Source organism: Bufo gargarizans, chromosome 5 (genome assembly GCF_014858855.1).
Source record: "Bufo gargarizans isolate SCDJY-AF-19 chromosome 5, ASM1485885v1, whole genome shotgun sequence".
Classification (NCBI taxonomy): domain Eukaryota; kingdom Metazoa; phylum Chordata; class Amphibia; order Anura; family Bufonidae; genus Bufo; species Bufo gargarizans.
In genome coordinates this window covers 172,545,775-172,571,659 of record NC_058084.1, presented here as the reverse complement: position 1 = coordinate 172,571,659, position 25,885 = coordinate 172,545,775, and positions in this window count along the sequence as shown.

Below are 25,885 nucleotides of genomic sequence, written 5' to 3'. Positions count from 1 at the left end.
TAACATTTACAATGACAGTGAAGGCACATGGTAAAATGACTGCTATACACAGAATTACATGTCTATCAGTACTAGCAACTCCCTAAATAACAATTATAACTAACTGAACTGATCTACATAACACAATATCCCTGAATCAAAGGTAGATCTCTCATGAGATATGCTTTTACAAGGATGGTGGCGTTTGAGAAGGAGACTTGCATAGGACCAGGCGCTATAATAAGGCAGACCAAGCGGATGCCTTGAGGCGCAGAGACGCTAAGCCAAAGGGGGAGGAGGGGGCTGAAACTTTTTTTTAAAACAAATCACTTGCGCGCTGTGAGCCCTCGGCTGTTCTCCTCTGTGTGGTCCTGGTATCTTCTCTCCGGGCTCCCAAGAAGTTTGAGGACCTTTCCCACTCAGCTAATCAGTGGCCGCAGCTGTGTCACGTGTCAGGCCAGTGACATTTCTCCCAATCCATGTCACATTTCACCCCCTCCATGTCACATTTCTCCTCCTCCATGTCACATTTCTCCCCCTCCATGTTACATTTCTCCCCCTCTATGTCACATTTCTTCCCCTCCATGTCACATCACCCCCTCCTTTTTAAATCACCCACTTTCTGTCACATTTCTTCCCCCCATGTCACATTTCTCCCACTTTGTCACATTTCTCCCCCTCCATGTCACAACACCTCCCATGTCACATTTCTCCCCCTCAATGTCACATTTCTTCCCCCTCCATGTTATATCACCCCTCCTTTTTACATCACCCCATTTGCATCACATTTCCCCCCCCCCCATGTCACATCATCCCCTCCCCATGTCACATTTCTCCCCCTCCATGTCACTTTTCTCCCCATCCATGTCACATTTCACCCCCTCCATGTCACATTTCTCCCCCTCCATGTTACATTTCTCCCCCTCCATGTTAAATTTCTCCCCCTCTATGTCACATTTATTCCCCTCCATGTCACATCACCCCCTCCTTTTTAAATCACCCACTTTCTGTCACATTTCTTCCCCCATGTCAAATTTCTCCCACTATGTCACATTTCACCCCCTCCATGTCACAGTTCAACCCCTCCATGTCACATTTCTCCTCCTCCATGTCACACTTCTCCCCCTCAATGTCACCTTTCTCCCCTTCCATGTTACATTTCTCCCCTTCAATGTCACATTTCTCCCCTTCAATGTCACATTTCTCCCCCTCCATGTCACCTCACCCCTCCTTTTTAAATCACCCACTTTCTGTCACATTTCTTCCCCCATGTCAAATTTCTCCCACTATGTCACCCTTCTCCCCCTCCATGTCACATCACCCCCCTTTGTCCCATTTCTCCCCCATGTCAAATTTATCCCACCATGTCACATTCCTCCCCCTCCATGTCACAACACCCCCCTATGTCACATTTCTCCCCATCAATGTCACATCACTCCCCTATGTCACATTTCTCCCCCTGCATGTTTAATTTCTCCCCCTCAATGACATATTTTCCCCCCTCCATGTCACATCACCCCCTCTTTTTTAAATCACCTGTTTTGTGTCACTTTTTTCCCCCATGTCACATTTCTCCCACTTTGTCAGATTTCTCCCCCTCCATGTCACAACACCTCCCATGTCACATTTCTCCCCCTCAATGTCACATTTCTTCCCCCTCCATATTATATCACCCCCTCCTTTTTACATCACCCCATTTGCATCACATTTCTCCCCCCCATGGCACATCATCCCCTCCCCATGTCACATTTCTCCCCCTCCATGTCACATTTCTCCCCATCCATGTCACATTTCACCCCCTCCATGCCACATTTCTCCCCCTCCATGCCACATTTCTCCCCCTCCATGTTACATTTCTCCTCCTCTATGTCACATTTATTCCCCTCCATGTCACATCACCCCCTCCTTTTTAAATCACCCACTTTCTGTCACATTTCTTCCCCCATGTCAAATTTCTCCCACTATGTCACATTTCACCCCCTCCATGTCACAGTTCAACCCCTCCATGTCACATTTTTCCTCCTCCATGTCACATGTCACACTTCTCCCCCTCAATGTCACCTTTCTTCCCTTCCATGTTACATTTCTCCCCCTCAATGTCACATTTCTCCCCCTCCATGTCACATCACCCCCTCCTTTTTAAATCACCCACTTTCTGTCACATTTCTTCCCCCATGTCAAATTTCTCCCACTATGTCACATTACTCCTCTTTCATGTCACATTTCTCCCCCTCCATGTCACATCACCCCTGTCACATTTCTCCCCCTCCATGTCACATCACCCCCCTATGTCCCATTTCTCCCCCCATGTCAAATTTATCCCACTATGTCACATTCCTCCCCCTCCAGAAGATCCTGACTTATACGGTAGGACCATTGGTTGTCTGTAAAGTGCCGCTGCGCACATTCTTTCCTGCGCATATCAGAGGCGTCGCAGCGTACTTTCCTATATCCCTGGTGTCATTATACACTCCTTCTTTTCTTTTTCATAAAGGAACACTAAGGGACCATATTCTATATAATAACTAAATAAAAGTTAAGTTTTAAAAATAAAATCACCATTTACACCTCCTTATACCAAAAATTCTCTAAAAAACTCTCTACTGCTGAAAGGAATTATAATGTGGGGAATAGGGAATTACTGGCCATTAAGTTGGCGTTCGAGGAATGGCGCCATTGGTTGGAAGGAGCCATTCACCTTATTACGGTAAATACGGATCACAAGAATCTAGCCTACCCGGAGTCGGCTAAGTGACTGAACCCAAGGCAGGCCAGATGGTCATTGTTTTTCATCAGATTTAACTTCATCGTCACTTTCCGCCCTGGGGTTAAGAACGTCAAGCCAGACGCTTTGTCGCATAGCTTTCCTGGGGGGGTGAGTCTAATGACCCTAGTCCCATCTTATCTGAAGTGGTAGTCATATACGCTCTTTATCCTGATCTGGAGGCCAGGGTGTTGGAGGCACATCTTGAACTTCCTGAGGCATTGAAAATCCAGAACGTATTTAATAAATCGTTGCTAAAGAAATGTGTCGAACCTGTTGAGCCGTCCTCCTTGCCTCCTGCTCCTGTCATGGTGGACGGCAATTTAGAATTTCAGATCAGCAGGATTGTGGACTCCCGAGTTCTCAGGAGATCCCTCCAGTATCTCAATCATTGGAGAGGGTACGGACCAGAGGAGAGGATGTGGGTTCAAGCGACCGATGTTAATGCTAGTCATTTGGTGAGGGCATTCCACAGAGCTCATCCTGATAAGATTGGTCCTGGGTGCCAGGAGGTCACCCATAGAAGGGGGGGTACTGTCCCATCTGTGACAGGTCTCAGAAGGTCTGAAAGATTATCTACGCATTAGTGATCTGACAGCCTCTTTCGGTTTCACTTTGTCTGTGTGTTGCTGGTATGTCCACACCTCACGTTCAGGTGTGGATCATGTGACCTTTACCTCGGCCTATTTAGTCTGACTTTTCCCATCGCTCCTTGCTTGGGATAGCTTCATTTGGTCTTGAAAGAGTTGGAGTGTGATTCGTGTTGAAGTCCTGTGCATTCATCATCCTCTGAAGTTAAGTGTTCCGTTTTGTATTCCCCCCTGGTTGTTTACTAGGCCTCAGTGAGACGCTAGTTCCTTCACCAGGGAAGGAACGGGTGGTCTCTGCCCTGTCATTATCTTTAGGGCATCTGAGGGTCACCAGGGTTTTCTAGGTTCCTGTGTATGGGTATCTCTACCATCGAGAGGTGCCCATATGGATAGGAGTCAGGGCCAGGAGCAGGGTTTTATAGGTGGTGACCCTTTTCCTTCCCTAGCGGTGAGGCCTAGTGTCTTTCCCCTTCCTTCTTGTTGTCTTTTGGTGCTCTCCCCTACTACATCCGTGATAATGACAGAGCGTGGAGGTGGCGGCAGCAGCTATGACGCTGTGCGCTTCTTGCCGCCACCGCTGTACATTAATACACTTGTATAGATCATACAAGTGTATCACAGTACAGCGGTGGTGGTCAGAAGCGCACATCGTCATAGCAACCAATGACGCCATGCACTCGTTCACTCTGCAGGACGAGTTTGTATGGTCCGTAGTTGTGAAAAAACACGCCCGTGTGCAGGCGGCCTAAATCTAATATTTCCACTACAAAGCATTAAATACTTTTTGCAGTTTACTTGAGTAAATTATTTTAAATACTATTATTGTTAAAAATTGGGATTATATGCTTGCATTTTTATCTTGCAGCGGATGTTGGGGTGGGGATATGACCGCACAAGGTCCCACGCCGAGAAGCAGCGAATTGTGCGGGAGCTGGCCTATGAGATCTGGCGCCAAACAGGTGTAAAACACCACTGTTTGGCCATTATAAAATAATGGTCAGACATGAAGAAAAGACAGCCCCGGTTTATAAAAAGAATCTGCGACGAAAAATGCCCAGGTACATGCATAAAACTCTTTTTTATGTTTTGCCAACACTCTGTAATGTATGCAGTGCTAAGCAAAAGTATTCACCCCCCTTGACTTCGTTCTTTTTTTTGTTGCCTCACCCCCTGGAATTAACATGGATTGTTTGAGGATTTGCATTTAATTTGTAGAACATTCCCACAACTTAGACCTTTTTTTTAAATTGGTTAATTGTAAAGCATACAAAAAATAGGACAAAATAATAGAAAAGGTCAATGTGCATAACTATTCACCCCCCTAAAGTCAATACTTTGTAGAGCAATCACAGCTCCAAGTCGCTTTGGATAAGTCTCTATGAGCTTGCCACATCTTACCACTGAGATTTTTGCCCATTCCTCCTTGCAAAACTGATTCAGCTTCTTCCAATTGGATGGTTTGCGCTTGTGAGCAGCAATCTTTAAGTCTGACCACAGATTTTCTATTGGATTGAGATCTGGGCTGTGACTCAACCATTCCAACACATTTACATGTTTCCCCTTAAACCACTCGTGTTGCTTTAGCAGTGTGTTTGGGGGCATTATCCTGCTGGAAGGTGAACCTCCGTCCTAGCCCCAAATCACGCACAGAGTGGTACAGATTTTGCTCAAGAATATCCCTGGCCATGTTTCCCTCAACTATGACCAGTTTCCCAGTCCCGGCTGCTGAAAAACATCCCCACAGCATGATACTGCCACCACCATGTTTAATTGTAGGGATGGCGTTCTTTAGGTGATGTGATGTGTTGGCTTTGTGCCAGATAAGTGACGGACTGAACTATCACTGTGTCTGCAGTAGAAGCCTGAGGGCTAGCCTCCTTCCTACGGGCTATTGACCCAGGACTATGGAGACACCACTCTGTCCTATTTGGGTTAGAGGGAACTATAAACCATTATTTTTTGGTTGAGTTTATAGGCCACATCTTTCATATTCCCCATTAAAGTTGCATGGTGTGAATCCATAAACGTAGGGTTAACTCTGCACTGAGACTCCCAATGAATGTGTTAGTTTATTTGTCCCTTTGTTCTATTGTGTTAGTGATTAAGAAGTATCTGACTCTGGTGTAGAGAAGTAGATCATCCTATGATACATTCAGGAGATAATCACATCCCATGGGTCTCCTCTTGCCCTATTGTTTCATCAAGACACTGTGTAGGGGATGTCTTTTTGCATACTGTTCATTTTTTATTGAGTTATGCGTAATAAAGCTGAAAGCCACTGCAATTATATATAGATCCCTCCAGATTTGAATTTCTTTATATCTAATGTTGTTAAGATTTCGGAGTTGTTTATCTAAAATCTGAACATTCTATTATCACAGAAGTTCCTATTCCCTCCATTCGGAGAAAGCGATCGGCGGAGGCCGTGAAGGTGGTGGAGGTTTGAGGAGGAAGAGGAGGAGGAGGCCTGGCCCTCCCAGCCTATTAAGCCACCCACACCAGATGTGGGAGAAGTTAAAGTGGTGGAGGTGGAAAGTGCTGGACCCTCCAGCACCACCCTATCTCAGGACTCAGAGGAAGAGGAGGCGATCACCAGCCCCCGCCAGGAGGGTAAATATGTGCACATTGTTACGTTAACCATTAACGTAACAAATAAATAATATTAAACTCTATAGAACTATCACTAACAAACAAAATAAAATTATACTATACTGAAATATCACTAACTAATAAACTATATAATCATCATAAATATTACAAACTAACGTATTGAGATTTAAATCATCAATGTGTATAAAGACTTTAAATAAATAAAAAAAGTTTAAAAAAATAGACAAACAGACATATTTAGCACCGCCGTGTACATATCGACCGTCTCTATAAAAATATCCTATGATCTAACCCCTCAGGTGAATACTGTAAAAATAACAAAAAAAACTATAAAAAAAATACTAATTTAGTCACCTAACAATAGCAACACCAAGCTATCAAAAAAGGCATATGCCCCACAAAATAGTAATAATCGGTCATTTCATTCTGCCAAAAATGAGACTCTAACATAATATGGCTCTCAAACTATGGAGACAGTAAAACATGAATTGTTTTTGGTTTAACAATGCTTTTATTGTGTAAAATAGAAATAACTAAAAAATAAGGAAAAATATTAGTTCTTGCTGCATCTGTAGCAACCAGCTATATAAAAATATCATACCAACTAACCCCTCAAGGGGAACACCTTTCAAAACAACAATTTAAAAATCTAAAAAAAGGCATTTTTTTTTTTACTTTTATCACAAAAAGGTGTAATAGCAAGCAATCATAAAGTCAGGTGCACCATAAAATAAAGGTTTAAAGGTTAAATAAGAATTGCAAATAATGTTCATATATTTTTTTTGAAACAGTACTGAAGACATTGAAGGCCAAATTGGCCAAAATGCAGAAGGAGCAGTGCAACAATATGCGGACCTTTCAGGAGTGCATGAAGGCCATGGAGGAGAGGCAGCGCCAGGCCATGAATGGGGTGCAGGAGATAATCCTGCTATTGGAAAAGTTGCCATAACATTTTTTCATTTTTTTCTAATAAGTTATATAAATCGTTTATACAATTATAACGTGTATTTTGTTTCTTGTAATATTGCTCTGTTTTAGTGTAATAGATTGGCCTAAAGCAGCCAGAACTGACAGCAGCCGGTAAATACATGTTAAATACATATAGGGTCCATTCTCACGCCTGTGAGAATTTTCAATTCAAGTCTGAAAAATTAGGAATTCACAGGATAAAGAAGTAATTGTCGGCCAGTACAGGCCCCAAAAATTAGCCTACAGGCGTTCAACTGACAGCAAAGAACTTTGTATTCTGTGGCTGGAGGTACATTAGGCATTCACCGGATACAGAAGTAAGTGTCGGCCATTACAGGCCCCAAAAATTAGCTGACAGTCGTTCACCTGACAGCAAAGAACTTTGTATTCTGTGGCTGGAGGTACATTAGGCATTCACCGGATACAGAAGTAAGTGTCGGCCATTACAGGCCCCAAAAATTAGCTGACAGTCGTTCACCTGACAGCAAAGAACTTTGTATTCTGTGGCTGGAAGTACATTAGGCATTCACCGGATACAGAAGTAAGTGTCGGCCATTACAGGCCCCAAAAATTAGCCAACAGGCGTTCACCTGACAGCAAAGCATTTTTTATTCTGTGGCTGGTGGTACATTAGGCATTCACAGGATAAATAAGTGTTGTCCAGTACAGGCCCCAAAAATTAGCCAACAGTTGTTCACCTGACAGCAAAGCATTTTTTATTCTGTGGCTGGTGGTACATTAGGCATTCACAGGATAAATAAGTGTTGTCCAGTACAGGCCCCAAAAATTAGCCAACAGTCGTTCACCTGACAGCAAAGCATTTTTTATTCTGTGGCTGGTGGTACATTAGGCATTAACAGGATAAATAAGTGTTGGCCATTACAGGCCCCAAAAATTAGGCATTCAACAGACATAAGAGGCCTTTTATGCCGCTGTATTTACCAAAGACAGGGACCATAAATTGTTATGGGTCGTGGCGGATATTTGTGGGCTGTCATGAGGAATTTGAATCAAACATGGTCTACCGGTCACATGTGTTGAATTCCATTGAGGTCCATGCCTCATTCATTTTTAGAAATGTGAGGTAGTCAAAACTGTCGTGAGCTAGGCGAGTGCGCTTATCAGTCACGATCCCCCCTGCTGCGCTGATCGTCCTTTCAGGACACTTGACAAAGGGCAAGCCAACAGTTCCATTGCAAATTGTGCAAGCTCTGGCCAGAGGTCAAGCCTGCCCACCCAGTAGTCCAGGGGTTCATAACTTCTCAGAACATCCACATCGGCCATTAACCCGATGTAGTCGGACACCCGTCGGTCTAGGCGTTCCCTGAGGCTGGATCCGGAGGACAGCTGTCGATGGGTCGGCTGAAAGAATGATCTCATATCAGAAGTGACCAACACATCTTCAAACCGCCATCTTCTTGGAGGCGCTGTTTGATTGATAGCCGCAACTGTTTCTCTGTGAGTGGAAATTCCTCTGCCAGCACCCACAAAGCAGAATGCAGCTTTTCCCTAAGCAAGGCCTGAAAGCGCTGCATTCTGAAAGCCCTCTGTGATGGTGGTAACATTTCCACCATTTTTTGTTTGTACCGGGGGTCTAAGTACTGGTACTTGCCCTTTATGCTTTTTATACGGGGGTCCCTCTTAAAACACTGGAGCATGAAGGTCCCCATTTGCACTAAACTGGAAGCGGTGTAGTGGCCTGGCTCCTGCTCATCATCCAGGATAATGTTGTCCTCGTTCTCCTCCCCCCATCCATGGACAACACCAGGGTTCCCAGAAAGTTTTAAAGCATGCTTTTCTTGCTCCTCCTCATCTGCCCCAGCACCATCCTCCTCTGACTCCTCTTTAGACTTCTGTTGTTGACTTGTCAGATGGAGTAGCCCCCCTGGGAATTCATCCAGCATTGCGACTTTCTCATCTTCCAGCTCCTGCTCCTCGACGGCTTGATCAATGACACGATGCAATGCAGGCTCCAGAAAGAAGGCAAAAGGTACAATGTCACTGATGGCGCCCTGGCTGCGACTGACCAGTTTGGTGATCTCATCAAATGGACGCAGAAGTCTGCATGCATCACGCATGAGCAGCCACTGGCACGGTGAAAAAAAAACAAGCTCCCCAGAACCTGTCCTGCCGCAGAGTTTGTACAGGTAGTCGTTAACTGCACATTTCTGCTGGAGCAGCCTATCGAGCATATACAGTACAGACCAAAAGTTTGGACACACCTTGTCATTCAAAGAGTTTTCTTTATTTTCATGACTATGAAAATTGTAGATTCACACTGAAGGCATCAAAACTATGAATTAACACATGTGGAACTATATACATAACAAAAAAGTGCGAAACAACTGAATATATGTCATATTCAAGGTTTTTCAAAGTAGCCACCTTTTGCTTTGATTACTGCTTTGCACACTCTTGGCATTCTCTTGATGAGCTTCAAGCGGTAGTCACCTGAAATGGTTTTCACTTCACAGGTGTGCCCTGTCAGGTTTAATAAGTGGTATTTATTGTCTTATAAATGGGGTTGGGACCATCAGTTGCGTTGTGGATAAGTCAGGTGGATACACAGCTGATAGTCCTACTGAATAGACTGTTAGAATTTGCATTATGGCAAGAAAAAAGCAGCTAAGTAAAGAAAAACGAGTGGCCATCATTACTTTAAGAAATTAAGGTCAGTCAGTCCGAAAAAATTGGGAAAACTTTGAAAGTGTCCCCAAGTGCAGTCACAAAAACCATCAAGCGCTACAAAGAAACTGGCTCACATGCGGACCGCCCCAGGAAAGGAAGACCAAGAGTCACCTCTGCTGTGGAGAATACGTTCATCCGAGTCACCAGCCTCAGAAATCGCAGGTTAACAGCAGCTCAGATTAGAGACCAGGTCAATGCCACACAGAGTTCTAGCAGCAGACAGATCTCTAGAACAACTGTTAAGAGGAGACTGTGTGAATCAGACCTTCATGGTAGAATATCTGCTAGGAAACCACTGCAGAAAAGGTGAACAGATGGACTCTACATGCCTGGTTCCCACCGTGAAGCATGGAGGAGGAGGTGTGATGGTGTGGGGGTGCTTTGCTGGTGAAACTGTTGGGGATTTATTCAAAATTGAAGGCATACTGAACCAGCATGGCTACCACAGCATCTTGCAGCGGCATGCTATTCCATCCGGTTTTCGTTTAGTTGGACCATCATTTATTTTTCAACAGGACAATGACCCCAAACACACCTCCAGGCTGTGTAAGGGCTAGTTGACCATGAAGGAGAGTGATGGGGTGACCTGGCCTCCACAGTCACCGGACCTGAACCCAATCGAGATGGTTTGGAGTGAGCTGGACCGCAGAGTGAAGGCAAAAGGGCCAACAAGTGCTAAGCATCTCTGGGAACTCCTTCAAGACTGTTGGAAGACCATTTCAGGTGACTATCGCTTGAAGCTCATCAAGAGAATGCCAGGAGTTATGTATATAATTCCACATGTGTTAATTCATAGTTTTGATGCCTTCAGTGTGAATCTACAATTTTCATAGTCATGAAAATAAAGAAAACTCTTTGAATGAGAAGGTGTGTCCAAACTTTTGGTCTGTACTATACAAGGTTGAGTTCCATCGCGTTGGGCAGTCACGTCTGACGGGCAGGTTGTGTCGCCGCTGAATGTCAGCAAGGCGAGCCATGGCCTTGTAAGATCTTCTGAAATGGCCCGAGATTTTCCTGGCCTGCTGCAAGACGTCCTGGACCCCAGGATATTTGACAACGAATTGCTGCACGACCAAGTTAAGGACGTGTGCCATGCACGGCACGTGTGTAATTTTGCCCTGTTTCAGCGAGCTCAGCAGATTGGCGCCGTTGTTGCACACTATTTTACCAACTGTCAAATTGAGCGGTGTTAGCCACTGATCTGCCTGTGAACGCTGAAAGGAGTGCAGGACTAGTGTGGCTCTTGGCTTCCAGGCACAACAGACGCAGCACAGCATGGCAACGTCTCACCTGGCATGTCAAATAGGTTCTGGGGATCTTAGGCGGCGCAGCGGAAGAGACGGTAGCAGCGGAAAAGGAGGAGTCAGCTGAGGAGGAGAGGGAGGATGGAGTAGGAGGAGGAGAAGAATAGGCAGGCCTGCATGCAATCTGTGGCGGTAAAACCAAATCTACACGGGTGCAACAGGTTACATGCTTGACGGCCATCAGAAGGTGCACCCAGTGGGCAGTAAAAGTTATATACCTTCCCTGCCCGTGTTTGCTAGACCACGTGTCTGTGGTCAGATGTATCTTGGCACTGACACTGTGTGCCAGAGATACATTCACTTGCTGCTGAACGTGGCCCTATAGCTCTGGGATGACCTTCTGCGAGAAATATTTCCTTTCTGGGACCTTCCATTGTGGTGTTCCAATGGCCACAAATTTTTGATAAGGCCTCCGAGTCCACAAGTTTATATGGCAGTAGTTGGCGGGCTATCAGTTCCGACAAGCCAGCGGTCAACCATTGGGCAAGAGGGTTATCCAGCGTCATCATTTTTTTTTACGCTCGAACATTTGGCCCTCAGAAGCCTGCCTTTTTCCAGACAAACGTGAGGATGGCATGATGGAAGGTGGAGTGGAGGACAATTGTGAGGAGAGAGGAGAAGAGGCTGGATGGTGAGCGCCTGGAGTGTAGCTTTGTGGGTTCTGACGGTGTTGCTCCCACTGGGCTCGATGATGGGAGGCCAGGTGCCTTCTTAAGGTGATCATCCCTAGGTGAGTGTTGGGCTGACCGCGACTTATGCGTTGACTGCAAAGGCTGCAGATGGCAACACTATTGTCAGCAGCTGACACATAAAAATAAAAAAACACACTGCAGAGCCATGTGCCGGCGTCCTGGGAGCGCCAGATGTGACCGTACATTGTTGATGGCTCGCTCCTGATACATTAGCAGTCTGGTTTGTCCCTCCTGTGCAATGTAAGTTCGGCCTGCTTCTCCTCCCTATCTGCTGGTCCATCTCTCCCTCTGAACTCCCCTCCTCTTCCTCTCTTGTGAGCACCCACGTTACGTCCATAGACACGTCATCATCGACGTCACCTTCCCCACCACTAACATTAGAGATCTCGGAGTAGGCAGCAACAGCGGGGACCAACCTTCATGGGCTATTCTGGGTACTGTCGTCAGACTGCTGAGTGGCGGCTGTTGCTACCTCCTCTTCCTGATCGGATGCCAAGAATGGCTGCGCATTGGAAATGTCTTGTGATGGATCGGAAAATAATTCCTGTGACTCAAGCGGAGGGTATATGGTGGTGGTGGTGTTGGTGGTGGTGTCTTTGGGGGTGCACACAGCAGAGAGTGAAGAGGGTGCAGATAGAGAGGATGATGAGGGTGCAGAAGCGGAAGGCTGAGTGAGCCACTCAACCAAGTCTGGTGCGTCCTTTGACGTAATCGAACGCACCTTCTGCACCTTCTGCAACTTCCCACTTTGGCTCCTGCCCCTGCCCTACCCTTACCACGCCTGTGGAAGGGTCTGCCTCTTCCTCTGCCTGTCATTTTTTAAATGACCCTGTGACAAAAGTCTCTAGAGAAGCGCAGTGTATGTGGAAGAAGGTATATAACACCCCTCTTCAATATGTTGTTTTGGGGGGCCACTGGTCTATCACACCAGTTATAAAAAAATAAAAAATCCTGTAAATTTTCTCACTGTGTGTAGCAGAGGTAACGCAGTGAAAAAGGCTAAATTTCTGCAGTACCCAAATACACTATTTGAAAGGTATATGCTTAAATAACACCCCGCTTCAATATGTCGTTTGGGGGGGCCACTGGTCTATAACACCAGTTATAATAAATAAAAAAAATCCTGTAAATTTCTCACTGTGTGTAGCAGAGGTAAAGCAGTGAAAGAGGCTACATTTCTGCAGTACAAGAATACACTATTTGAAAAGTATATTCTTATATAACACCCTGCTTCAATATGTCATTTTGGGTGGCCACTGGTCTATCACACCTATTATAAAAAAAAAAAAAATCCTGTAAATTTTCTCACTGTGTGTAGCAGAGGTAACGCAGTGAAAGTGGCTAAATTTCTGCAGTACCCAAATACACTATTTGACAAGTATATTCTTATATAACACCCCGTTTCAATATGTTGTTTTTTTGGGGGGCACTGGTCTATCACACCAGTTATAATACTTTTTTCTAATTGCGTTTGTTACTCTTTGTAGTTGTAGTATCACTGCAGAACCGATCACCAGTCACAATGCTGCACTATACAAATCCACTATAATATGCTTTCTATATAAGTGTATTACACCCCTATATACTGCACACCAAACAATAGTACACCTATACCAGTCCTTAAAAGGACTTTTGTGGACCTATTAGCTAGCGATTTGTGTCACTAACACTCTAACAGTCTGCCCCTGCTCCACACAGCAACCTCTCCCTACACTGACAAAAGACAGAATGTAAAATGGCAGTCAGATCAGGTCTATTTATAAGGTAGGGGCTATGTCCATGTGCTGAAATGTCTCAATTGGCTGTCCTGTACCACCTGATGGATGTGTCATGGGTAGGGATGAGCGAACTCGAACTGTATAGTTCGGGTTCGTACCGAATTTTGGGGTGTCCGTGACACGGACCCGAACCCGGACATTTTCGTAAAAGTCCGGGTTCGGGTTCGGTGTTCGTCGCTTTCTTCGCGCTTTTGTGACGCTTTCTTGGCGCTTTTTGAAAGGCTGCAAAGCAGCCAATCAACAAGCGTCATACTACTTGCCCCAAGAGGCCATCACAGCCATGCCTACTATTGGCATGGCTGTGATTGGCCAGAGCACCATGTGACCCAGCCTCTATTTAAGCTGGAGTCACATAGCGCCGCCCGTCACTCTGCTCTGATTAGCGTAGGGAGAGGTTGCGGCTGCGACAGTAGGGCGAGATTAGGCAGATTAACTCCTCCAAAGGACTTGATTAACTGATCGATCTGCAGCTGTGGATCATTGAGCTGCTGATCCTCAATTGCTCACTGTTTTTAGGCTGCACAGACCGTTTGTCAGTCTCATTTTTCTGGGGTGATCGGCGGCCATTTTGTGTCTTGTGGTGCGCCAGCACAAGCTGCGACCAAGTGCATTTAACCCTCAATGGTGTGGTTGTTTTTTGGCTAAAGCCTACATCAGGGTGAAGCTGTCACACCAAGTGCATTTATCCAGCAATAGTCTGTTCATTTTTTGGCCATATACAAAATCAGGGGCAAGCTGCGCCTGTCACCAAGTGCATTTAACCCTCAATGGTGTGGTTGTTTTTTGGCTAAAGCCTACATCAGGGTGAAGCTGTGACACCAAGTGCATTTAACCAGCAATAGTCTGTTCATTTTTTGGCCATATACAAAATCAGGGGCAAGCTGCGCCTGTCACCAAGTGCATTTAACCCTCAATGGTGTGGTTGTTTTTTGGCTAAAGCCTACATCAGGGTGAAGCTGTCACACCAAGTGCATTTAACCAGCAATAGTCTGTTCATTTTTTGGCCATATACAAAATCAGGGGCAAGCTGCGCCTGTCACCAAGTGCATTTAACCCTCAATGGTGTGGTTGTTTTTTGGCTAAAGCCTACATCAGGGTGAAGCTGTCACACCAAGTGCATTTAACCAGCAATAGTCTGTTTATTTTTTGGCCATATCCCAGTCTAATTCTGTCACTAAATCCATACCGGTCACCCAGCGCCTAAATACTAGGCCTCAAATTTATATCCAGCTAAATCTGTCCCTAGTGCTGTAGCTGGGCGAGTTATTTAGTGTCCGTTCAAGCACATTTCTTGTTCTGGGTTGAAATACAATTCCCAATTTAGCAATTTCATAATTTAGTGGTTCCTGCTATATCAGAGCTATTTGAAATCTATCCCAAAAAGGGTATATAATATTGAAGGTGCACATTGGGTCATTCAGAATAACTTCACACACACCCGCTACTGTGTATTTCCAAGTCTAATTCTGTCACTAAACCCATACCTGTCACCCAGCGCCTAAATACTAGGCCTCAAATTTAAATCCCTCTAAATCTCTCGTTACCCACCGCTGTACTGTTGTTGCTGGGCAAGATATTTAGTGTCCGTCAAAGCACATTTTTTGTTCTGGGTTGAAGTACAATTCCCAATTTAGCAATTTCATAATTTAGTGGTTTCTGCTATATCAGAGCTATTTGAAATCTATCCCTAAAAGGGTATATAATATTGAAGGTGCACATAGGGTCATTCAGAATAACTTCACACACACGCTTCTGTGCATTTCCAAGTCTAATTCTGTCACTAAATCCATACCGGTGACCCAGCGCCTAAATACTAGGCCTCAAATTTAAATCCCTCTAAATCTCTCGTTACCCACCGCTGTACTGTTGTTGCTGGGCAAGATATTTAGTGTCCGTCAAAGCACATTTTTTGTTCTGGGTTGAAGTACAATTCCCAATTTAGCAATTTCATAATTTAGTGGTTTCTGCTATATCAGAGCTATTTGAAATCTATCCCTAAAAGGGTATATAATATTGAAGGTGCACATAGGGTCATTCAGAATAACTTCACACACACGCTTCTGTGCATTTCCAAGTCTAATTCTGTCACTAAATCCATACCGGTGACCCAGCGCCTAAATACTAGGCCTCAAATTTAAATCCCTCTAAATCTCTCGTTACCCACCGCTGTACTGTTGTTGCTGGGCAAGATATTTAGTGTCCGTCAAAGCACATTTTTTGTTCTGGGTTGAAGTACAATTCCCAATTTAGCAATTTCATAATTTAGTGGTTTCTGCTATATCAGAGCTATTTGAAATCTATCCCTAAAAGGGTATATAATATTGAAGGTGCACATAGGGTCATTCAGAATAACTTCACACACACGCTTCTGTGCATTTCCAAGTCTAATTCTGTCACTAAATCCATACCGGTGACCCAGCGCCTAAATACTAGGCCTCAAATTTAAATCCCTCTAAATCTCTCGTTACCCACCGCTGTACTGTTGTTGCTGGGCAAGATATTTAGTGTCCGTCAAAGCACATTTTTTGTTCTGGGTTGAAGTACAATTCCCAATTTAGCAATTTCATAATTTAGTGGTTTCTGCTATATCAGAGCTATTTGAAATCTATCCCTAAAAGGGTATATAATATTGAAGGTGCACATAGGGTCATTCAGAATAACTTCACACACACGCTTCTGTGCATTTCCAAGTCTAATTCTGTCACTAAATCCATACCGGTGACCCAGCGCCTAAATACTAGGCCTCAAATTTAAATCCCTCTAAATCTCTCGTTACCCACCGCTGTACTGTTGTTGCTGGGCAAGATATTTAGTGTCCGTCAAAGCACATTTTTTGTTCTGGGTTGAAGTACAATTCCCAATTTAGCAATTTCATAATTTAGTGGTTTCTGCTATATCAGAGCTATTTGAAATCTATCCCTAAAAGGGTATATAATATTGAAGGTGCACATAGGGTCATTCAGAATAACTTCACACACACGCTTCTGTGCATTTCCAAGTCTAATTCTGTCACTAAATCCATACCGGTGACCCAGCGCCTAAATACTAGGCCTCAAATTTAAATCCCTCTAAATCTCTCGTTACCCACCGCTGTACTGTTGTTGCTGGGCAAGATATTTAGTGTCCGTCAAAGCACATTTTTTGTTCTGGGTTGAAGTACAATTCCCAATTTAGCAATTTCATAATTTAGTGGTTTCTGCTATATCAGAGCTATTTGAAATCTATCCCTAAAAGGGTATATAATATTGAAGGTGCACATAGGGTCATTCAGAATAACTTCACACACACGCTTCTGTGCATTTCCAAGTCTAATTCTGTCACTAAATCCATACCGGTGACCCAGCGCCTAAATACTAGGCCTCAAATTTAAATCCCTCTAAATCTCTCGTTACCCACCGCTGTACTGTTGTTGCTGGGCAAGATATTTAGTGTCCGTCAAAGCACATTTTTTGTTCTGGGTTGAAGTACAATTCCCAATTTAGCAATTTCATAATTTAGTGGTTCCTGCTATATCAGAGCTATTTGAAATCTATCCCAAAAAGGGTATATAATATTGAAGGTGCACATTGGGTCATTCAGAATAACTTCACACACACCCGCTACTGTGTATTTCCAAGTCTAATTCTGTCACTAAACCCATACCTGTCACCCAGCGCCTAAATACTAGGCCTCAAATTTAAATCCCTCTAAATCTCTCGTTACCGCTGTCCTGTTGTAGCTGGGAAAGTTATTTAGTGCCCGTCAAAGCACATTTTTTGTTCTGGGTTGAAGTACAATTCCCAATTTAGCAATTTCATAATTTAGTGGTTCCTGCTATATCAGAGCTATTTGAAATCTATCCCAAAAAGGGTATATAATATTCAAGGTGCACATTGGGTCATTCAGAATAACTTCACACACACGCTTCTGTGCATTTCCAAGTCTAATTCTGTCACTAAATCCATACCGGTCACCCAGCGCCTAAATACTAGGCCTCAAATTTATATCCCGCTGAATTTGAATACAATACATTGGGCCAAATAATATATTTGTTGTTGTGGTGAACCATAACAATGAGAAAAACATCTAGTAAGGGACGCGGACGTGGACATGGTCGTGGTGGTGTTAGTGGACCCTCTGGTGCTGGGAGAGGACGTGGCCGTTCTGCCACATCCACACGTCCTAGTGTACCAACTACCTCAGGTCCCAGTAGCCGCCAGAATTTACAGCGATATATGGTGGGGCCCAATGCCGTTCTAAGGATGGTAAGGCCTGAGCAGGTACAGGCATTAGTCAATTGGGTGGCCGACAGTGGATCCAGCACGTTCACATTATCTCCCACCCAGTCTTCTGCAGAAAGCGCACAGATGGCGCCTGAAAACCAACCCCATCAGTCTGTCACATCACCCCCATGCATACCAGGGAAACTGTCTCAGCCTCAAGTTATGCAGCAGTCTCTTATGCTGTTTGAAGACTCCGCTGGCAGGGTTTCCCAAGGGCATCCACCTAGCCCTTCCCCAGCGGTGAAAGACATAGAATGCACTGACGCACAACCACTTATGTTTCCTGATGATGAGGACATGGGAATACCACCTCAGCATGTCTCTGATGATGACGAAACACAGGTGCCAACTGCTGCGTCTTTCTGCAGTGTGCAGACTGAACAGGAGGTCAGGGATCAAGACTGGGTGGAAGACGATGCAGGGGACGATGAGGTCCTAGACCCCACATGGAATGAAGGTCGTGCCACTGACTTTCACAGTTCGGAGGAAGAGGCAGTGGTGAGACCGAGCCAACAGCGTAGCAAAAGAGGGAGCAGTGGGCAAAAGCAGAACACCCGCCGCCAAGAGACTCCGCCTGCTACTGACCGCCGCCATCTGGGACCGAGCACCCCAAAGGCAGCTTCAAGGAGTTCCCTGGCATGGCACTTCTTCAAACAATGTGCTGACGACAAGACCCGAGTGGTTTGCACGCTGTGCCATCAGAGCCTGAAGCGAGGCATTAACGTTCTGAACCTGAGCACAACCTGCATGACCAGGCACCTGCATGCAAAGCATGAACTGCAGTGGAGTAAACACCTTAAAACCAAGGAAGTCACTCAGGCTCCCCCTGCTACCTCTTCTGCTGCTGCCGCCTCGGCCTATTCTGCTGCTGCCGCCTCGGCCTCTTCCTCCGCCTCTGGAGGAACGTTGGCACCTGCCGCCCAGCAAACAGGGGATGTACCACCAACACCACCACCACCACCTCCGTCACCAAGCGTCTCAACCATGTCACACGCCAGCGTTCAGCTCTCCATCTCACAAACATTTGATAGAAAGCGTAAATTCCCACCTAGCCACCCTCGATCCCTGGCCCTGAATGCCAGCATTTCTAAACTACTGGCCTATGAAATGCTGTCATTTAGGCTGGTGGACACAGACAGCTTCAAACAGCTCATGTCGCTTGCTGTCCCACAGTATGTTGTTCCCAGCCGGCACTACTTCTCCAAGAGAGCCGTGCCTTCCCTGCACAACCAAGTATCCGATAAAATCAAGTGTGCACTGCGCAACGCCATCTGTAGCAAGGTCCACCTAACCACAGATACGTGGACCAGTAAGCACGGCCAGGGACGCTATATCTCCCTAACTGCACACTGGGTAAATGTAGTGGCAGCTGGGCCCCAGGCGGAGAGCTGTTTGGCGCACGTCCTGCCGCCGCCAAGGATCGCAGGGCAACATTCTTTGCCTCCTGTTGCCACCTCCTCCTTCTCGGCTTCCTCCTCCTCTTCTTCCACCTGCTCATCCAGTCAGCCACACACCTTCACCACCAACTTCAGCACAGCCCGGGGTAAACGTCAGCAGGCCATTCTGAAACTCATATGTTTGGGGGACAGGCCCCACACCGCACAGGAGTTGTGGCGGGGTATTGAACAACAGACCGACGAGTGGTTGCTGCCGGTGAGCCTCAAGCCCGGCCTGGTGGTGTGTGATAATGGGCGAAATCTCGTTGCAGCTCTGGGACTAGCCAATTTGACGCACATCCCTTGCTTGGCGCATGTGCTGAATTTGGTGGTGCAGAAGTTCATTCACAACTACCCCGACATGTCAGAGCTGCTGCATAAAGTGCGGGCCGTCTGTTCGCGCTTCCGGCGTTCACATCCTGCCGCTGCTCGCCTGTCTGCGCTACAGCGTAACTTCGGCCTTCCCGCTCACCGCCTCATATGCGACGTGCCCACCAGGTGGAACTCCACCTTGCACATGCTGGACAGACTGTGCGAGCAGCAGCAGGCCATAGTGGAGTTTCAGCTGCAGCACGCACGGGTCAGTCGCACTACAGAACAGCACCACTTCACCACCAATGACTGGGCCTCCATGCGAGACCTGTGTGCCCTGTTGCGCTGTTTCGAGTACTCCACCAACATGGCCAGTGGCGATGACACCGTTATCAGCGTTACAATACCACTTCTATGTCTCCTTGAGAAAACACTTAGGGCGATGATGGAACAGGAGGTGGCCCAGGAGGAGGAGGAGGAGGATGAGGAAGAGGGGTCATTTTTAGCACTTTCAGGCCAGTCTCTTCGAAGTGACTCAGAGGGAGGTTTTTTGCAACAGCAGAGGCCAGGTACAAATGTGGCCAGCCAGGGCCCACTACTGGAGGACGAGGAGGACGAGGATGAGGAGGAGGTGGAGGAGGATGAGGATGAAGCATGGTCACAGCGGGGTGGCACCCAACGCAGCTCGGGTCCATCACTGGTGCGTGGCTGGGGGGAAAGGCAGGACGATGACGATACGCCTCCCACAGAGGACAGCTTGTCCTTACCCCTGGGCAGCCTGGCACACATGAGCGACTACATGCTGCAGTGCCTGCGCAACGACAGCAGAGTTGCCCACATTTTAACCTGTGCGGACTACTGGGTTGCCACCCTGCTGGATCCACGCTACAAAGACAATGTGCCCACCTTACTTCCTGCACTGGAGCGTGATAGGAAGATGCGCGAGTACAAGCGCACGTTGGTAGACGCGCTACTGAGAGCATTCCCAAATGTCACAGGGGAACAAGTGGAAGCCCAAGGCCAAGGCAGAGGAGGAGCAAGAGGTCGCCAAGGCAGCTGTGTCACGGCCAGCTCCTCTGAGGGCAGGGTTAGCATGGCAGAGATGTGGAAAACTTTTGTCAACACGCCACAGCTAACTGCACCACCACCTGATACGCAACGTGTTAGCAGGAGGCAACATTTCACTAACATGGTGGAACAGTACGTGTGCACACCCCTCCACGTACTGACTGATGGTTCGGCCCCATTCAACTTCTGGGTCTCTAAATTGTCCACGTGGCCAGAGCTAGCCTTTTATGCCTTGGAGGTGCTGGCCTGCCCGGCAGCCAGCGTTTTGTCTGAACGTGTATTCAGCACGGCAGGGGGCGTCATTACAGACAAACGCAGCCGCCTGTCTACAGCCAATGTGGACAAGCTGACGTTCATAAAAATGAACCAGGCATGGATCCCACAGGACCTGTCCGTCCCTTGTCCAGATTAGACATTAACTACCTCCCCATAACCATATATTATTGGACTCCAGGGCACTTCCTCATTCAATCCTATTTTTATTTTCATTTTACCATTATATTGCGATGCTACCCAAAGTTGAATGAACCTCTCCTCTGCCTGTGTGCTAGGCCTAAATATATGCCAATGGACTGTTGCAGTGGTGGCTGACATGAAGCCTGATTCTCTGCTATGACATGCAGACTAATTCTCTGCTGACATGAAGCCAGATTGTCTGTTACGGGACCTCTCTCCTCTGCCTGGGTGCTGGGCCTAAATTTATGACAATGGACTGTTGCAGTGGTGGCTGACGTGAAGCCTGATTCTCTGCTATGACATGCAGACTGATTCTCTGCTGACATGAAGCCAGATCCTCTGTTACGGGACCTCTCTCCTCTGCCTGGGTGCTGGGCCTAAATTTATGACAATGGACTGTTGCAGTGGTGGCTGACGTGAAGCCTGATTCTCTGCTATGACATGCAGACTGATTCTCTGCTGACATGAAGCCAGATCCTCTGTTACGGGACCTCTCTCCTCTGCCTGGGTGCTGGGCCTGAATATATGCCAATGGACTGTTGCAGTGGTGGGTGACGTGAAGCCTCATTCTCTGCTATGACATGCAGACTAATTCTCTGCTGACATGAAGCCAGATTGTCTGTTACGGGACCTCTCTCCTCTGCCTGTGTGTGTGCTGGGCCTAAATATATGCCAATGGACTGTTGCAGTGGTGGCTGACGTGAAGCCTCATTCTCTGCTATGACATGCAGACTGATTCTCTGCTGACATGAAGCCAGATCCTCTGTTACGGGACCTCTCTCCTCTGCCTGGGTGCTGGGCCTAAATTTATGACAATGGACTGTTGCAGTGGTGGCTGACGTGAAGCCTGATTCTCTGCTATGACATGCAGACTGATTCTCTGCTGTCATGAAGCCAGATTGTCTGTTACGGGACCTTTCTCCTCTACCTGGGTTCTGGGCCTAAATTTATGAAAATTGACTCTTACAGTGGTGGGTGACGTGAAGCCTGATTCTCTGCTATGATATGAAGACTGATTCTCTGCTGACATGAAGCCAGATTGTCTGTTACGGGACCTTTCTCCTCTGCCTGGGTTCTGGGCCTAAATTTATGAAAATTGACTCTTACAGTGGTGGGTGACGTGAAGCCTGATTCTCTGCTATGATATGAAGACTGATTCTCTGCTGACATGAAGCCAGATTGTCTGTTACGGGACCTTTCTCCTCTGCCTGGGTTCTGGGCCTAAATTTATGAAAATTGACTCTTACAGTGGTGGGTGACGTGAAGCCTGATTCTCTGCTATGATATGAAGACTGATTCTCTGCTGACATGAAGCCAGATTGTCTGTTACGGGACCTTTCTCCTCTGCCTGGGTTCTGGGCCTAAATTTATGAAAATTGACTCTTACAGTGGTGGGTGACGTGAAGCCTGATTCTCTGCTATGATATGAAGACTGATTCTCTGCTGACATGAAGCCAGATTGTCTGTTACGGGACCTTTCTCCTCTGCCTGGGTTCTGGGCCTAAATTTATGAAAATTGACTCTTACAGTGGTGGGTGACGTGAAGCCTGATTCTCTGCTATGATATGAAGACTGATTCTCTGCTGACATGAAGACAGATTCTCTGTTACGGGACCTCTCTCCTCTGCCTGTGTGTGTGCTGGGCCTAAATATATGCCAATGGACTGTTGCAGTGGTGGCTGACGTGAAGCCTCATTCTCTGCTATGACATGCAGACTAATTCTCTGCTGACATGAAGACAGATTCTCGTTACAGGGACCTCTCTCCTCTGCCTGTGTGTGTGCTGGGCCTAAATATATGCCAATGGACTGTTGCAGTGGTGGCTGACGTGAAGCCTCATTCTCTGCTATGACATGCAGACTAATTCTCTGCTGACATGAAGCCAGATTGTCTGTTACGGGACCTCTCTCCTCTGCCTGTGTGTGTGCTGGGCCTAAATATATGCCAATGGACTGTTGCAGTGGTGGCTGACGTGAAGCCTCATTCTCTGCTATGACATGCAGACTAATTCTCTGCTGACATGAAGACAGATTCTCTGTTACGGGACCTCCCTCCTCTGCCTGGGTGCTGGGCCTAAATATATGCCAATGGACTGTTGCAGTGGTGGCTGACGTGAAGCCTCATTCTCTGCTATGACATGCAGACTAATTCTCTGCTGACATGAAGACAGATTCTCTGTTACGGGACCTCTCTCCTCTGCCTGGGTGCCGGGGCCTAAATATCTGAGAATGGACTGTTCCAGTGGTGGGTGACGGGAAGCCAGATTCTCTGCTATGGAACCTCTCTCCAATTGATTTTGGTTAATTTTTATTTATTTAATTTTTATTTTAATTAATTTCCCTATCCACATTTGTTTGCAGGGGATTTACCTACATGTTGCTGCCTTTTGCAGCCCTCTAGCTCTTTCCTGGGCTGTTTTACAGCCTTTTTAGTGCCGAAAAGTTCGGGTCCCCATTGACTTCAATGGGGTTCGGGTTCGGGACGAAGTTCGGATCGGGTTCGGATCCCGAACCCGAACATTTCCGGGATGTTCGGCCGAACTTCTCGAACCCGAACATCCAGGTGTTCGCTCAACTCTAGTCATGGGTCAAAATTCTTCACAATGTAAAAGAATATGGCAAATATCGCCACATGTTGGGCGAACCACAAGGCAATCTCTAATGGCAGCAGTAGCATCAGGATACCACAGAGTGGCAAGGTGACATAGTATGGAGATGTCAGCAGCAGCATCAGGAGACCACAAAGTGACCCGGTGACAGAGTGCAGTGTCCCACTCAAGTAACCGTGGGCCCCGCAAACGTGTTTTTACAATGTATTAATGTCATGTGATATGCCTGTATTTTGTATTTTATCTCCTGTCATATTCTCCATGTCACAATGTGATTTTACATGCAAATATCCTTTACACAGGCCTAGTCAGGGTGCACTACACTCGATTCTCCACAGGATGGAGCAGTGTCAGTGTGTATAAATAGCTTAGCTCAGACCTCAGTTAGGCTGTGCAAAGTGCAAAGGCTGTGCAGTGCAGTCATGTGTCCTGTGCAGTGCAGTCATGTGTCCTGTGCAGAGCAGTCATGTGTCCTGTGCAGTGCAGTCATGTGTCCTGTGCAGAGCAGTCATGTGTCCTGTGCAGTACAGTGATGTGCCCTGTGCAGTGCAGTCATGTGTCCTGTGCAGTGCAGTCATGTGTCCTGTGCAGTGCAGTCATGTGTCCTGTGGAGTTGTGTGCTGTGCAGTGCAGTCATGTGTCCTGTGGAGTTGTGTGCTGTGCAGTGCAGTGCAGTCATGTGTCCTGTGCAGTGCAGTCATGTGTCCTATGCAGTGCAGTCATGTGTCCTGTACAGAGCATTTCAGTTCCTGGTTTAGGTGAATCCAAACCAGTGCAGAAGAGCTCAGGTAAATCCAAGTGAGAGTTCAGTTCAATGCAGTTCTCTCATGAGCCTTCAAGAAAGCAACAGGGATCTAGCTGAATATCTGGAGGGAGGCCCCTTCCTAGCCTCTCTACTCTGTCCCTGTCAGTTCCATAGCCGAGGGTTAAGGCCTGCAAGTATTCTTCCTAGAGGTGAGCATCCACTACTATAGATCGCTCTTCCAGGGTGACCAATGTCTAAACTGTATGCAGCCGAGTATATAAGGAATTATCACGTTTATGCAACACAAAGGATTAGCAAGATAGTCATTACCTGAGGACTTATTAAGCACCTTTGTAGTAGGTGTAGGAGATAGCTTGAAGAATCTACATCTCCAGTTTAAATCCTAAGGACAGTCAGGCCAACTGTCAGAAAACCATTGGAATAGAAGCTTCTGGATTCAGAAAAGCACCTTTTTATTCAAGGATTAGAATCAGGCCGAAGTTGTTACCACTGTAAGACTTTCATTATTACCAGCCTAGTCTGAGCAGTAGTTTCTTATGTATTACAAGAGCCTGTACTTCATTGAGGATTTGCATTTCCCTATCCCCATATGCATGGGAGATTGTGCTTAATGCCGGATTGTATCTAGAGACTGTTTAATGCCTATGGATGTATTGTAATCAATAGTCATCATCAGTAAAGTGCCATTTGGAGTTTCACCCTGCTTGTCTCAGACTCAGTTCCTCTATTAACACTATAGTAAATGGTTGTACCTCCATATAAAAGGTACTGGCGTCATGATTACAAGGGACATAGACCATCAAGGGCACCTCAAACCAACATCTGGCCAGTGTCCCTTACACCAGAGTGTGCCCCAGAGAATCCTTGTGCCATTCTCCTTTTCACTTATGCAAGCCTGCCCAGGGACGACATAACATTGAGTAACCAGAACTGTATTTACCTCGGCCCACCTATTGCTCACACCGTGACCTCACACATAATTCCCCTGCAAGGTCTGGCATACCGCAGAGTGGGGAGGTGGGTGGCAATACCAGTTTCTGCTGACAAAGGTGGGTAAAAGAAGGAGCACTTGTCATGAGATTTGTGGCATCAGGCGGATAAGAGTAGTAGCTGAGGCAGGAAGCCAAAAGAAACCGGTCCCTTTTTTTATGGTTTGGGTGAGGCGGCATGGATAATCTAATCAGATGCATTAGGCATTGGTGGGTAGAAATCCTGGCTGATCCACGCCTGATTCATCTTGACAAAGGTCAGTCTCTCCACATTTTGGGTGGACAGGTGAGGTCTCCCTGGGGTAACTATGGCCCCCACTATACTAAACACCCGCTCTGATGCCACACTACTGGCCAGGAAGGACAGCTTTTCCAGTGCAAACTCTACTAGTTGCAGCCACAAATCTAGTTTGGCTGCCCAGTAGTGCAGCAGATCTTCAATGTGGGATGGCATGGTGCTGTCCAAGTACGCCACCACCTGTTGGTTCAGGTCCTGCTCCAGGTCTACCTGCTGCTGCTGCTGGTGAGTAGTTTCTTCACTATGCGGGTGAAGAAAGCTACTCATCAGCAACTGTAGACTCAGGCTGCTGATGATGGAGCTGGTACTGCTCCTG